Raw genomic sequence first — 12,067 nt, 5'->3', positions numbered from 1 at the left:
GCATTTCATCGGGCGTTATCAGCACATCAAAGGCAGAGACGCACAAGCGAGTGATGGAAATCACTCAGAAACCCGGGGCCCTGATAAGTGTTACCGGGTTGTTTGGGTTCCCAGCTGTTCTCCCTCCGAAGCAGAGGTGGTTGTAGAAACCCGCAGCCTGTGTGTCCACTTTGAAGGGTGGTTTGATTACTTTTCCAGGCTGTTGTTGATCATACTTCCCAGCATGACCTGGGGGCCCCGTCTGTGCCGCGGCCGCTGTGTGGGCACGGCTCGCCTCGTTTGAGGAGGCACCGCGGCCTGTGCGGTGCCACGTGGAGCGAGGACCTGCGGGCAGCTCGGTGTTGGAGAGCGTCCTCTGTGGGTCTCCTTTCCGCTGGTCCCGCGAGCAGAGGCCGAGGAAGCGGTTGCGCCGGCAGCTTGAGAAGCACATTGAAAGGCAGGTGTGTCCCCGGGCAGCCAAGGACAAGGCGTCCATGAAGGACACGGGTCCTCGCCTGTGGCAAACATTTCCAGCACGTACGTGCCCCTGGCACCTGGTGCTCGGCATGGCCTGTGGGAGGGGCTGGGGACCTGGCACAGAAAATTCCGACAGACTCGGCGTGAAGCATCGCCGTCGTCATCATTCTCTGTCCTGACCCATTAGTCTCCTGTCTCCTGCCAACATGCCCCAACCCAGGGCAGCCTCTCCAGTCAGCTTGCAAGTGGGGAGACCCCTCAGCTCCCCAGGCCTGGCTCTCAGCCGTGTGCAGGTCCGGGGGAGAGAAGAAAGGGTGGTGTCAATGCCCCACCGAGAGGCCCGTGCCCGACCCGGGTCCCTGTTGGAAGACGCCCATTCTCTGGCCGGCCCTGAGGCATCGGCCCAGTTCACTGCCTCAGCCCTGGTCCTCTGCCCCCAGCGTCAGCGGCTCGTGGGCGCTCCCGGTTAGTCAGGGGGAGAGCTGGGGGTGCCACTCCCAGAGACTGCCCCCTGCCGCCCGCTGCAGCTGGAGGAAACGCATCAGCTCCCGGCCTGCCCCCCGCCTCCCGCTCTTTCCTGCCGGGCTGGGCCCGTCCCAGGAGGCCCCACCCTCACCCTCCGTGCCCGGGCCGCTCCCGGCAGGAAGACGCGGGGTGGACGAGCCACTCACTCTGAGTCAGCGTTTGCCGTTTCTTGGAAAAGGAGCTGCCCGACCCCCCACGCTGCTGGGAGGACGCGGGGAACAGGGCACGTGTGTTCCCTCCCAGGACGACCGCACATTAGGCTCCCCGCCCCTCGGGGTCTCCCCACCACAGGCTGGGGCCTCGGAGACTGCCCTGCCCACAGGGCCCCGAGAGTCACCGAGACCAGGCTGCACAGAGGCCCAGCGTCGAAGGAGCTGGCCCTCGGCCCTCGCCTGCCCCCAGGTTCTCTGTTGGCCAGATGCACGTGGAGGAGCGGCGGGGGCGGGTCACAGCCAGGAAGGGGTTAAGGGGACGAGGCCTCGGAAGCCCTCACACAAGCCTCCAGGGGCAGTGCCTCCAGGGGTAGTGCCGTCTGCTCTAAATGCGGACCAGAGAGACAGTTATTTTTAGGAAGCAAATGGTAATGATTAGGGCCTTGAGATTTAAGTAGTCATTTAGTCATAAGCGCTGAATTCACAGGCGCAGAAAACAGCATTTCCTCTCACTGATGACAGGGCTCCTCCAAGGCGGCCATTGTTCTTGCTCTGAATGCATGACAGACAGGGCCTGGGATCGCCACGGCAGGGTGCGGGCGTCTGCAGGGAGGGGGCAGGGTGCGGGGCATCTGCAGGGAGGGGGGCAGGGTGCGGGGCGTCTGCAGGGAGGAGGGCAGGGTGCGGGCGTCTGCAGGGAGGGGGGCAGGGTGCGGGGCGTCTGCAGGGAGGAGGGGGCAGGGTGCGGGGCATCTGCAGGGAGGAGGGCAGGGTGCGGGGCGTCTGCAGGGAGGGGGGCAGGGTGCGGGGCATCTGCAGGGAGGAGGGCAGGGTGCGGGGCGTCTGCAGGGAGGAGGGCAGGGTGCGGGGCGTCTGCAGGGAGGAGGGCAGGGTGCGGGGCGTCTGCAGGGAGGAGGGCAGGGTGCGGGGCGTCTGCAGGGAGGAGGGCAGGGTGCGGGGCATCTGCAGGGAGGAGGGCAGGGTGCGGGGCGTCTGCAGGGAGGAGGGCAGGGTGCGGGGCGTCTGCAGGGAGGGGGGCAGGGTGCAGGGGCATCTGCAGGGAGGAGGGCAGGGTGCAGGGGGTGTCTGCAGGGAGGAGGGGGCAGGGTGCGGGGCGTCTGCAGGGAGGAGGGGGCAGGGTGCGGGGCGTCTGCAGGGAGGAGGGGGCAGGGTGCGGGGTGTCTGCAGGGAGGAGGGCAGGGTGCAGGGGCGTCTGCAGGGAGGGGGGCTGGGTGCAGGGCATCTGCAGGGAGGAGGGGGCAGGGTGCGGGGCATCTGCAGGGAGGAGGGCAGGGTGCAGGGGCATCTGCAGGGAGGGGGGCAGGGTGCGGGGCATCTGCAGGGAGGAGGGGGCTGGGTGCGGGGCATCTGCAGGGAGGGGGGCTGGGTGCGGGGCATCTGCAGGGAGGAGGGTGCACTCCAGCCCCTGCGTGGACCCCGTGGTTGGGCGGTTTTGTGAACCCACCGAGTGGGCACCTCTTGCTCCAGCTGCAGGGAGGAGCGTGTTCCCGGGCTCTAAGCGTACGCAGGCGCAGGTGTCCCCCTGAGTGGAGGCTGCCCACCTGGCAAGGCTGTGCTCAACTCCGGCTACAACCCAGGTGGGCGCTCCAGGGGGACCTGGGGGACCAAGAAGAGTCAGCGCTCAGGCTCCTCCTGGGAAGAGAGTGATGAGGCCGATGAGAACCACGAAGGGTGGAGAGAACCCACTGGTGGCCAGGAGCAGCAAAGCAGGGGGCGGGAGCTGGGGGCCGGAGTGGGGGGCTGGAGCTGGGAGCCAGAGCCAGGGGTCAGAGCTGGGGGCCAGAGTGGGGAGCCAGAGAAGGGGGCCGAAGCTGGGGTTGGAGCTGGGGGCCGGAGCTGGGGGCCAGAGTGGGGGGCCGGAGCTGGGGGCCAGAGCTGGGGGCCAGAGAAGGGGGCCGAAGCTGGGGGTTGGAGCTGGGGGCCGGAGCTGGGGGCCAGAGCTGGAGGCCAGAGAAGGGGGCCGAAGCTGGGGGTTGGAGCTGGGGGCCGGAGCGGGGGGCTGGAGCGGGGGGCCGAAGCTGGGGGCCGAAGCTGGGGGCCAGAGCTGGGACCGGAGTGGGGGGCCAGAGCAGGGGGCCAGAGCCGGGGGCCGGAGCTGGGGGCCGGAGCGGGGGACTGGAGTGGGGGGCCGGAGCTGGGGGCTGGAGCTGGGGGCCGGAGTGGGGGCGGGGGGCAGGCTCAGCCTGACCAGGCTGCTGGGGACAAGGCCATGTGAGCGGTACCACAGATTAGACGGGAGGCACCAGGGGCACCGACTTTGTAGTTTATTTTCGACCTCCCACCTGCCTGCTTCACTCTGGATGGAATTTAATTCTCTCGTGCACATGGCTACCAACAGGCTGTCCTCCCAGAACGGTGCGAGATCCTATCACCGACGTGCCGGCAGTCCTCGTAATCCAGGAAAACGGCACGTCTGGTAGCTTTTTGCCTTGGGGAGGGCGTTACCGGATCGAGCGGTGCCGGCAGGGCTGGGCGAGGGTGGCCACAGGAAGGCAAGGTTAGTCGGGTTGGGGTGCGGCACAGAACGGATCCAGAGACGGGGGCTCCCCGACGGGTTTGCACGAAGCTGCAGGACGGGACCCGCCTCGGTGCCAGCCCCGCCCCGTTCTGTTCCAGGAGGACAGCGCGGGTCCCCCTCTGCCACCCGTGTGGGGAGTGACTAGTGGCTCAAGAGGTGCGTGGCCCCGAGAGAGGAGGGAGCTCGGTCCCCATGGGCTTTGGGGGCCAGGCCACCCACAGTCTCACCTGGGACAGGTGTGTGTGACCTGTGCCGACTGAGTGTGAACCAGCCCGTCCTGAGGAGGAGCTGCATGGGTGTCCCCTCCCCGGACGGGACCCATCCCTGGCCCTTTGAGAGCCGCCTCCTCAGGGTCGTGACCACGAGGCTGAGGCCGACCCGACCTGTCCAGGCCCCGCTGTGAGCTGATGCCGGTCTGCGGGGCGGTGGCCGCTCCCAGGGGCTCCGGGAGAGGGGAGAGGGCCTCCCACAGCACCCCACCCGAGCTTCTCCCACAACAGGGCTCTGAAGGCGAGGCCTCCCCTGGGGCCCAGGCCCTGGGAGGGGTGCCCCGCCTCCCACCTCCCTCTCCGGGGCTCCCGTGGCCCAGCCAGTCCGCGCCGCCTGCCGGGCCGGCCGCTCTGCAGGCCACAGGCTCAGCCCCTGGTTAGGAGCAGAGCCCACAGGCAGGCTGAGGCCCGAAGGTCGGTGCCCACGTGGAGAGGAAAGCACCAGCCCCTCAGGGCTCGGCCTCAGCGGCGCAGATGAGCAGGGACACGGCCACGGCACTGGGCCCCCCCCCCCCGCCACCCCACAGGCCTCCATGGGGGCGGTGCACAGTGACGTGGAGCAGTCCCCACCCCCAATGCTGGCCTCCTCTCTGCCTCAGGTGACAGAGCCACGTGCTTGGTCCAGTTTCCCGTGAGACGTTTGCCGAGCGGGTCCTCCGAAGGGGAGCTGCCCAGCGCGGGAGAGAAAGTGCCAAAGCCAAGCTGAGACAGCGAGCGAGTGACGGAGGGCACAGCTGGCGAGGGGTGGGTGCAGGCACGGGCACGCGACCCCGGGAGCGGCTGCGATGGGGGCCGCTCGGGGGGACCGGAACCTGGACCAGACGAACAAGAGAAAGTGAGAGACACCTCACAGGGAGGAAGCGCAGAGGCGTCCAGACACAGGCAGGGCACAGGGATGTGGGATGTCGGGCGGGGTGTTAGGGTGTGGGATGCGGGACGCCGGGGTGCTGGGATGTGGGATGTAGGACGTTGGGGTGTTGGGATGTGGGACGTTGGGGTGTTGGGATGTTGGGGTGTTGGGATGTGGGACATTAGGGTGTGGAATGTTGGGATGTGGGACGTTGGGGTGTTGGGATGTGGGACGTTGGGGTATTGAGATGTGGGACGTTGGGGTGTTGGGATGTGGGACGTTGGGGTGTTGGGTGTGGGATGTTGGGGTGTTGGGATGTGGGATGTTGGGGTATGGGGACATTGGGGTGTTGGGGTGTGGGATGTTGGGGTGCTGGGGTGTGGGGACATTGGGGTATTGGGGTGTGGGGTGTTGGGGTGTTAGGGTGTGGGACGTTGTGGTGTTGGGGTGTTGGGGTATGGGGACATTGGGGTGTTGGGATGTGGGACGTTGGGTGTTGGGGTGTAGGATGTTGGGGTGCTGGAGTGTGGGATGTTGGGTATTGGGGTGTGGGACGTTGGGGTGTTGGGGTGTGGGATGTTGGGGTGTTGGGTATGGGGACATTGGGGTGTTGGGGTGTGGGACGTTGTGGTGTTGGGGTGTGGGATGTTGGGGTTTTTTGGGTGTGGGATGTTGGGTATTGGGGTGTGGGACGTTGGGGTGTGGGATGTTGGGGTGTTGGGTATGGGGATATTGGGGTGTTGTGGTGTGGGATGTTGGGGTGCTGGGGTGTGGGGACATTGGGATATTGGGATGTGGGGTGTTGGGGTGTTGGGATGTGGGGTGTTGGGGTGTGGGATGTTGGGGTGTTGGGGTGTGGGACGTTGTGGTGTTGGGGTGTGGGATGTTGGGGTGTTGGGGTGTGGGATGTTGGGGTGGTGGGATGTGGGACGTTGTGGTGTTGGGGTGTGGGATGTTGGGATGTTGGGGTGTGGGATGTTGGGGTGTTGGGGTATGGGGACGTTGGCGTGTTGGGATGTGGGACGTTGTGGTGTTGGGGTGTGGGATGTTGGGGTGTTAGGGTGTGGGATGTTGGGGTGTTGGGGTATGGGGACTTTGGGGTTTTGGGGTGTGGGACGTTGGGTGTTGGGATGTGGGATGTTGGGGTGTGGGATGTTGGGTTGTTGGGGTGTGGGAACATTGGGGTGTTGGGGTGTTGGGGTGTGGGGCGTTGGGTGTTGGGGTGTGGGACATTGGGTGTTGGGGTGTGGGATGTTGGGGTGTTCAGATGTGGGACGTTAGTGTGTGGGATGTTGGGGTGTGGGATGTTGGGGTGCTGGGGTGTGGGGTGTTGAGGTGTGGGGTGTGGGCTGTTGGGGTGTGGGACCTTCCGAGAGGACTGTCAGGAGACGAGTACCCCTTCTGGCTCTCGTGCTGCCTCCGTCCTGCTCTCAGGCCTCAGCTTCTCCGTCTCCCACTTCCTGCTGTTCTTGTCTCTGGTGAGAAGGCAAGGCGAGCAGATGGAGCGACGGGGAGAACCATTTATTCTGGGGGAGGCGCCTGCCAAGGGAGGGACATCTGCACGAGGCGGGGGAGGCGGGGACACCTGTGGGCGTCCCTACCGTGTCCGCCCTGTGGACACGCTTCCCTGTTTCACCACGAGACCCTGCCGTGAAGGAGCCCATGTCCTTGCGTAGCAGGTGAGGAACCGACAGTCGGTCCCATGAGTGGCCCAAGGTCGCTGCCGGCAGGAGCCTGATCCCCAAGGCCCGAGGCCGCCGGTCACCACCGTCTGAGTGCAGACAAGCCCGCACGCCTCGCACGGGCCACCCCACACGGACACCCTGAATGAGCACTTCGGGACGGGCACCCTCACTGCGTCGGCACCGTGCGAGGATCGGGCTGTTCCCTGTGGCCCCACTTCGGGGGGTTCGAATACGAGCAGCAAACCGCTGGCCCCTCCTAAGCCTCCCTGCCCGTGACCCTGGGGTTCTCCCCACAGAGGCCACAGGCCCTGCGCTGTGGCTCCCGTGGGGTCCACACATCACCCAGCACGGGGGGGAGGAGGGGGACAGGCTCTGATTCGAAGGCCAGTGTTTCAGGGAAGTGACCTCTTAGCTTCACAGGCGGCCCCGGGACACCCTGCTGAGGAGAGAAAGGGACAGGGACAGCCAGGAGAGGCCGGGGCTTCCCCGAGAGCCGCGGTGAAAGGGAAGGAGGGACGCTACCTCCGTGTCACATTTCCACACAGGAGCGCGGACGTGAGGGACCGGCAAGCGAAGAAGGTGTGTTTTCTCAGACTGTTTGATGTTAAAGGTTGCAATTAGCTCTGTGAGGTGGGGAGGTTGGGGAAGAGGCGCCGTGGAGACGTAGTAAATGCTGTTGGAACAGGAAAGAGGAGGGCGATGTCCGGGCGATAGTGGAGGAGTAAGGAGCCCATTTCCTGTCCGGGACAATCGGCGCGGCTGCGGCTGGAAAGCCCACAGGCACAGCAGGAAGTCCCGATAAGGACGAGGGGCAGGGGCCGTGTGGGGACCAGAGTGCCCACAGGGAGTCCAGAGGCGTGGGGCGCAGGAGGCGAGCCAGCACGCCGAGGTCGCAGAGCAGAGGGAAGGCGCCGCGGGGAGCCTGGGAACAGCAGCCCCTGCGTGGGAGGAGGTGCGCCAGGAGGGGCCGGGGGGCTGGTCGCAGGCCAGTGGGGGGAAGCCCCATCTGCAGTCTCTGAAACGGAGGCTGTGGGTTTCCACTGCGGTGCCCGTTCAGATGAAGGAGAAAAGCTTTAGGGCAGAAACCGTGGCCGGTGGGCAGTATGGACAGTCGACCCAGGACTGAGGCCTGGGTCACCCAAACTGCAGACTACACCGAGGGAGCCCTGGCAGGACCCTGCAGGAGCTGGAGGCAGCCGGGCCACGCCAGGAGAGAGGGCAGCGGGGACGGATGGGGAAGGCACGGCCGGGCCCCCCCGCTGTCCGCTCAGACCCGAGGGTCTCACAGAGGCAGAGGTCTCCCTGAGCCGGGCAGTGCATGATCCCCGACGCCCGCCACTTCACTTCGTGTCCCAGGGGTGCCCCTTGCTGAGCTCTGGACCACATTCCTGTCGTGGCATCGCCATCCAACATGGGTCTTTGCGCTGATGGCACCAGGCTCTGCACTGAGGAGGCTCAGGACTCCTCCCTCCCAGGCAGGCCCCCTTCTCACGCAGCGTCCACTCCCGGCCACGGCTCCCTGCCACACTCCTTCCCTTAATCCTCCCCCCCCCCAATCTGCCTCTGACTCCACTCCCACCCCTGCGTCCTTGCCCTGGGCCCGGAGCCCCCACGTTTATGCTAGCTGTGCTGACCCCCTCAGCCGAGGCCACCCCAGTGCCCTCGTGCTGGGGTTCAGTCCCCTGCAGTGAGCACTGAGCCATGTGTCAGCCACGAGGCCCTGGCGTTCTCTGCACTTGCACCCCGTCTTCCCAGCGAGACTGCCCGCGCCCTGGCCGGTGGTTTTCTGGCGGCATCGGCAGGGCCCACCCCATGCGTGGGGGGCGGTGGGCTGGGGTACTGGCCCCATGAGGTCACAGAGCTCCCTCCTCCCACACACCATGTCTGTGCATCTGGGCTGAGCAGTCCCCAAGGAGACAAAGGCACCCCAACGTGCACCCTCATGGCCAGGCCCATGTCCTCTCCGCTCGCCGTGCATCCTGTGCCCCGTCCGTGCCCGCTCCCCTCTCTCCGGGCATGGCCCCCGGCCTCCAGCTCCTGCTGGCTGACCGGCCCCCTGTTTCCCACGAGAACCAGCCACCTTTCTGTCTCTGGTGGGGCCCAGACCACACTTCTTGTGTCTCTGTGTGAACTGCACCCTCTCTGATCTTCTGCAAACACAATTAGTATAAAGACAGTTGGAAACACTTAATTGAGAAACACAGATGAGATTGATGACATTGTCCCAGCCACCAGTGGGTTCTTAAAGGCTTTATTTCAGTGGAATTCTATTTCCAGCAACTGGAAAAGTTAATTCCTGTCACACAATAGCCTCTGGGAGCCTCGGGCTGGGACGGAAAGTAGGTCACCCAGGACTGAGCCCGGTGGCCCCGCGAGGGGCAGGGACGGAACTTCAAGGGATGTCTTCATCCAAATGCCTTTCATCCTCGGGAAGAAGGGGTTCATGGAAAGACCAGCGGAGGCTACCGAGCCATTCCTCGGCGCTTCTGTTTGCACGTTCATTGGAGGGACTGACTGTGCTGGGCACCGAGCAAGGCGCATGCTCAGAGAGTGGCCCGGCTCAGGCACCGCGAAGACCGGGCGTGTGCGCAGAGAGCAGGCCTGGTGGAAGGGGGCCCATGGCTGGTTCGGAGCCCGGACAGAACCGGGACGGAGCCGGTGCTGGGAGACGGGCGTCCGCTCCTTTCCTGGTGTGAGGACCCAGGGATGAAAGGTCGCGGGAACTTGAGGCTCCCACCCGCCTGGCACAGCGCAGCCACCACGGAGCTCCGCAGGTCACTCCGGAGCCGCCCGAGAATTCTGGGCCGCATGGTCCTCACCCGCGTCCCTCTCTGGGCAGAACTCTCTCCCCGGGCGCCCGGCCTCCGCTCTGGTCCTCTGGCTCCAGCACCGCTGCTCGGCCGGGAACTCAGACCAGAAGACCCGTGGTCAGGGCTGCGCCAACGTCCTGCCCAAGCGGCTTCCTCAAGTCCCCACGAGACGCCCCGTGCGTGTGCAGCCTCACGGACGACCCGCCGACCGCCCCGCTGCAGGACCGCGGCAGGAGCCGGGGGGCGTCCCTGTGCCTGTGAGCAGCTGGCGGACGAGGAAGAAGCATGGCTCAGGCCGCGTGTGAGGCCCGTGCTGCAGGCTCTGGGCTCCCGTACGCACATGCCTGTGAAGTGTGACGGACGGCGGGATCTGTGCATCACGCAGACCAATGGGGCCAGGGACCAAAGAGACGGAGAGTTTTGTAAGATGTTCAAAGCCAGGACACACCTGAGCCGTCCCTTTGGGGTGATGAGGGCCACCCCCTGGCACTGGGTGCCTCCCAGGGCAGTTACTCACCCGTCCGCCTCTCCATCTGAGAACCCAAGAGAGAAAAGATCCACAGTTCACGGCTGTTGGAAAGGTCAGCGTGTCCTGTGAGCCCTGAACACACCCGCTCTCACCGCTGGCGGTCACAGGACACCTGTGCGAGGGGACGTATGTACCGACGCGGCTCACAGACTGCGTAGATAGTAGATGGGACGCTGTCCGTCAATAACTGTGCCCCTGACTGCGCAGGCGTCTGTTCCGCGGTAGACACTGCCCAGGCCCCGCCTGTCACAGGTGTAGACTGGAGTCTGTGCAGGTGGGAGGTGGGGCCAGGCGGGCAGTGCCCTTTCTCCTGACCTTCAGAAGCTACTCTGCCCCTGCGATCTGAGACAGCAGCAGCGGGACCTGAGACAGCAGCAGCGGGACCTGAGTCAGCACGTGGGGGACCTGAGACAGTCTTCACAGGTCACACGGCCGTGGCACAGCAAGGCTGCATGGTTTCTGGGGTCGTTAGCGGCCTGTTCACTCAGGGGCACAGGGCTCAGGCAGGAAGGCAGCCAGGACCCCGATCCCCGCCTGGCCTTCACGCAGACTCAGGGAGCTCAGCTGTGAATGGAGGTGCGGGGCCCTGGCTGCGAAGGTGGTGATGTGGGCCCCGAGGGACAGCACAGAGGTGGCAGGGCCCCTCCCCGCACCACGCAGGCCTGGCTGCCCCGCGGGGCCGAGTGAGTTTCCATCCTTGTTACATGCCCGCTGCAGCCCTGAGCCCTCCCCCCTCACATCTGTCAGGCGTGGGGCAGCGCCTCTCCCGTCCCTGCATCCCTGCAGCTGCGGGCTCTGCCCAGAGGCGGCTCCAGCATCTGCCCCGGGTCTCTCCCCACAAAGCCCTCATCCGATGAGTCTCTTCCTTAACAGGTGCGAGGGCTGCGCTTCAGAAACACCAGCTTCCAGCCTGGCCCCGGAGCAGGAGGCCCCGGGAGGCCCTGGCAGCAGCTGCTGCTGCTGCAGCTTCTCCTCCGTAGGCTGCTTCTGCTGCCCTTTCTCTCGCTGCCTCCTGCCCTGCTCCGCCTGAGCACCCGGCACCCAGCACCCGTACCCGGCACCGAGCACCGAGCACCGAGCACGGCCAGGGGAGAGGCTGGGATGTGGGCACAGGGGAGTCCTCTGTGCTCGAGAACAGACTTGGGGCCCTGTCTGCCCGGGGTCAGGAGGTCGCTGCGGGTGGGAGGGGCCTGGCAGCAGATTGGAGCCCTGCCCCTCCAGCATCGTTGAGACAAACAAGCAGATGGCAGGTGTCAGCAGGACAAAGAGCCATCTGTGCGGCGGCTGCCCACCATTCTTGCACAGCGGCTCCAGGAGAGCCGCCCAGAGAGAGTGCTGCCCCGCGGCCCAGGCCCTCCTCGGACCTCTAAAGCCCGGCAGCCCTGCACCCAGGCCGCCAGCCGGCTTGGGCCACGGGCACTGGTCTGCATGCTCACGGGACCTGGTTTGCTGTGCATGCGTCCGTGAGGCCAGAGGTCAGAGGTCTGATGGAATTTGTCCTGAGTGCCCCCCTCCCTTTCTCTCTCGTTTTCTCTGTGAGCATGCCCCTCCCTCCCCGTCCCGGCTCAGCCCTGTGCCCCTTGTCCCTGTCCCTTCTGGCCCTCACCCAGCCCCTGGCCTTCAGGGCTGTTTCTGGACTCAGGCCTCAGCAGGTGGGCATGTGCCTGAGGGAATGTGTTCAGAGACAGGCCGCGCTCAACGAGGCCGCAGAGCGATGGGCAGCAGCAGCCTGGACCTCTGTGTGGGCCGGCCCGTGGGACCTCCTGACCCCTGGGACCTGCCACCTTCCAGCTTGGCCGCTGGACCCAACCAAGATGAGGAGGTGGCTGCAGGCCTGTCCTTGGCCAGAGGCCCCGTCATTGCTCAGCCTCCGAGGAGGTGAGGAGGTGCGCCTTGCCCTGGAGACGCCACAGAGGCCTGGCACTGCCTCCCGGGGTTCAGGTCCCAAAGCTGCTGCCACTGGCCGCACAGCCCTCAGCTCTGAACACCCCCACCCCCGTTTCCCTGAGCGCCCTCCAGCCCACGGCCCCATGGCCTAAGACACTGACCCGCGATGGAGGCCCTGAAAATCTCAGTCTCCTATTGGCTGCTACTCCTGTAAAGTCTGACAAACAGGAGTCACTATAGAGATGAAGTGAAGAGACATGCAGTTCTTCAAACAGCAAAACCAGAGCAACAGGCGAACACAGTAATTTATTAAACTCCACGTGCGGTTCAGTGAGCGTGGAGGATTGAAGTGGTGCTTAGAGCTC

Source organism: Plecotus auritus, assembly GCF_963455305.1.
Source record: "Plecotus auritus genome assembly, chromosome: 4".
NCBI classification, from domain to species: Eukaryota; Metazoa; Chordata; class Mammalia; order Chiroptera; family Vespertilionidae; genus Plecotus; species Plecotus auritus.
Note: the sequence above shows the minus strand (reverse complement) of the source record.